The sequence below is a fragment of the Cyprinodon tularosa genome, unplaced genomic scaffold (genome assembly GCF_016077235.1).
Source record: "Cyprinodon tularosa strain WSP-4 unplaced genomic scaffold, ASM1607723v1 ctg155, whole genome shotgun sequence".
Lineage (NCBI taxonomy): Eukaryota > Metazoa > Chordata > Actinopteri > Cyprinodontiformes > Cyprinodontidae > Cyprinodon > Cyprinodon tularosa.
Window position 1 is genome coordinate 18,077 of NW_024038386.1, and position 3,889 is coordinate 21,965.

General features: G+C 36.0%; 1 long non-coding RNA gene across 1 annotated transcript; it reads right to left on the reverse strand.

Annotated features, from left to right (window-relative positions):
- Positions 1-407: 407 nt before the first annotated feature.
- Positions 408-2,923, reverse strand: LOC119780107. The gene is made up of 3 exons (XR_005280336.1): positions 2,622-2,923; positions 1,920-2,029; positions 408-777 (listed from the first exon to the last, which is right to left on the reverse strand). It is a non-coding gene; the product is annotated as an uncharacterized LOC119780107 (long non-coding RNA).
- Between the last annotated feature and the right edge of the window lie 966 nt (positions 2,924-3,889).

Genomic DNA, 3,889 nt, shown 5'->3' on the forward strand with positions numbered 1-3,889 from the left:
TGTAGTCAACTTGTTATTCTGCGGCGTGCTTTGTCACACGAAGGATGAGCTTTGTTAAAGGACAGCTGGGTTAAAGTACCACGAAGCATGGTTTGTGTTTTCTTTTTCACACATGCAGCGCTTCTGTAGAGGCAGGAATGGGCTCCCTCACTTGTGGCTGCATTTGACTCATCGTACTGCAGTCAAGAGGTCAACAGGTACTTGTGCTCGTTCATCTGCTGGGTTTCTGCTTCGCTCTGCACCAACACAGGCAGCCTCTCTGGGTTTGAAGGGACGCCGCAGGCTCGGTAAACAACCAGGCAGAGCAGAAGGAGGAGGACGGCAACAACTGTGTTGCAGGCAATGGCCACCAAGGCGGCTGTGGACAGTCCTGTGGAGTTCTCTACAGCTTCCATTATGAACACTGAGCTGCAGAGAATAGGTTGCAAGGAATTAAATCTGCAGGATTAAATATGCTCATTGCAACAGATGGACTGAAATCATTCCTACTGTCCCACATTTAGATGGATCCAATGAGATGGTATGGATGGATCACAGATTAAAGCACTGATATTTAATCTTTATACAGATATAAAATCGATTATAATTGCTCATGCTGAGCTCGTTTAGTTAGAACAGACTTATGAGGAGCAGAGAGAATTTGCCCACATGTTCCCCAACAGAAGAGAAAGCTGGCTCTGTTTATCTTTGTAGATCCTTTATGATGAGATCAGCAAGTCATCAGAAATTAGCATTAATTAAGAGACTCCAGTAGATTTCAGTGAAGGCAGTCAGCGTCTGTAGAAAAGAAGCAAACAATATAAATTAAATAAATATTTTACATCAAAAGAAAAACAAAAAAGTATTGCTTGGCCAATGATCATTTCAGCCTGGATTGACTGGATTTAGTCTCTATTTCGTTTTCGATTTTTCAGTATAAACAAAAACTATTTTATCAACAATCATTACTTCACTTATTTTTTCCAGAGACGGTAAGAAAGCACAGTACTTTGAAACAGTATATATATATATATATATATATATATATATATATATATATATATATATATATATATATATATATATATATATATATATATATATATATATATATATATACAGTATATATAAAGTTTAATTTTTGTTTTATCAGCATTTATTTGACAGTGACAAGAGAAACGTGTCTATCAGGTAATTTTTCCCATGCTTTTCAAAATACAAATTTAATTTAAAAAAAAAAAACAACAAAAGCAATCGATAATCATTAGTTAATTGGATAAAAACTACAAAGTACTCCATTAAATGACATAGACAGCCTTAAACAAAATAAAACCAATCAGTCCAATTGTTTCATAATTGGAATCTGGTTAAATTACTTTCATTAGCTTTGTTTTTAAAGACTAAGAATCAGTTCAGGATCTGGTAGCCTGCAATGTAATGTAGCGACTATTTTTTTCCCATTATAATCCCTTAAATTAAAAAAATGTAATTTTAAAACAGAAACATTTCAGATTATTTCACTCTGACTGGAGTCTAAACTAAATTAACTAAATTAGATAATAAGGGTCGATATTAAACTGGATATTATATTTTATTTTTTGGCCCACACTTTACACTGAAGAGGGACAAAACAGGCCTTTATTTTCAAGTTTGCACATCTAATTTCAAATCGTAGAAAATTTGCTTCAAGCTTTAAATACAACTCATGTAAAGCTTTTGTATATGATGAGACAAGAATAAATAAACTGGCCTTGATTGTTGGTTGCTTGTAGTAACAAAGCCACATGCAGCAGACGCTGGCTATGCTTCCCTATCAATTTAAAGTGGAGTGCATTTTCAAAACCCAATCAAGCACTGTTTGCTTAGTGCAATCACATCAGGAATCCCAAACGAGCTTCTTTATTTTCACATGTATGTCTCTGCATGTTCCACAAAACAACCTGCTTTCTGCTGATGAGGACTGTGTCTGACGCACTGCTGCAGCTGTGGGTGCAAACATCTCTCGCACAGTGAGGCTTTGTGTTTATGTCAAAGAACAGCAAGGGACATCCTGAAAGAAATGAATGTCATTTTATCATTTTTTTAGTTAATATATTGGTAAAGGAGGAATAAAAGAGCAAAAAACTACGCTGAGTTGAACATAAACTTTATTCTCTGCGTAAATTTATATCATGCTGATCAGGAACTGTCATCATTTTAAAGCTCATATTATTCAGAATTTTTTATGCATGGTCACACCAAAACTAATATTAATTACCTTAAAATCACTTGAATCTTTCCAATATTTTATAATTTTTTTTATGTAGTGGATTACATGTAAGTTATAGGTCTGAGCTTAAAAGTACTTCAACGTCCCAGAATAACACCCAAAGATGAAATGATCAGTTCTAAGATTGCATTGCTAATCTGAGCTGCATAGATAACAGGTGGATCTGATAAAGTCACTGAATGATTGAAGCTGGACTGGAGGAGCTTCAAGCCCTCACTTTTAAAGGAAGGTTCTTAATATTACCTGCTATAGTTCTAAGCAGAGCTTGTTTTTAACAACAGTGCATGCCACTTAGGATAATGAGACTTTCATATGCTGTTTAGTCAAACTGCACTGCTATCTAATACAGTCCTTTTATTTGAATATCACTTACCAGAAGGAGCAGACCACCAGTTCAGCCTTTAAAGAAATATCCCACAGTCCACTTCTCTTCACGTGGAGAGCATCTCCTTCTCTAGTTGCCTACCACACTCCTCCTCCTTTCTCATCTCTGCCCCTTCCTTTGCTTCCCCATCTGCTCCGAAACACTATACACATGATGAAGCAGGACCGCACAGTGGCAGCACAAGAGCTTTCCAATAAACAGAGATGCAGAGAGATGGAGAGAGAAAGAGAGGGAGAGAGGAAGAGGAGGGAGCTGTGCATGTGGATGTCAGCGGTGATATCAAGCGTGCGGGAGAGGAGAACGCCTTGGATGTAATTACACAGGTCTCCTGCTGCAAATGGAGGGAAGAGATGGGGAGGGTGTTATGATGGAAAACAAACAGAGCTGGATGTTGAACCAAACAATGGCTTACGCCTTGCACAGCAGTGTAGACAGTGGATGAAACATTTATTTCAAAGGTTTGGTTGAACCCTGGAAACAGAAGGAAATCACACTCAACAACTATGAGAAGAACCTTAGTGAAGTTTCAGTCTGTGGTGCTTTTAACCAAAAGCAAATCCCCACAGTTACTGGAAACTTCATCAGATTCCTGTGTGGTAGCTATGTCTGTTCTAATCTGTTGTTCTGCCCTGTCTCCTTAAAAACATGAACTCCATTAATTATTGTTTCTATCAGTACCTTTTTTTTCTTGGATAAAGAAAATGAACCTAACATGCGCTTAGTTAGGAGTAAGGCCAGATTTACAGCTTCTGATACTACACTGCAAAAAAAGGAAATCTAAGTAAAGTAAGTAGTATTTAAAATAAGAGCTTTTTTTTTCTCTTCAATCGAGCAAGTCAATCAGACACTGTGCCAATGAAATACAATAATTTACATAAAAAAAATGAAAAAAACTGCAGTCTCCTATTTCAACTTCATAATATCTAATTATCTTAATTTAAGGGTAAAATGCTCATTCCACTTGCAGATTATCTTATTTACCTACCCAAATTACATTTATTTTAAGTATTTTGTACTAACATTTAGATCGTTTTTTGCAGTGCCCATGACTAGTATACAGTGCAAAAAAGATCCAGAAATATGTAAAACATTCTTAAATTAATTTTATTTACCCTTAATTTGAGCAGGAAAATAAGATAATTTGCCAATAGAATGAGTATTTTTATTCCTAAAATAAGATAATTAGATAATATGAAGCTCTAGCGAAAGTTCAATTGAAGAAACTCTGACTTACCTCCATCAATCAGAAGCCGATC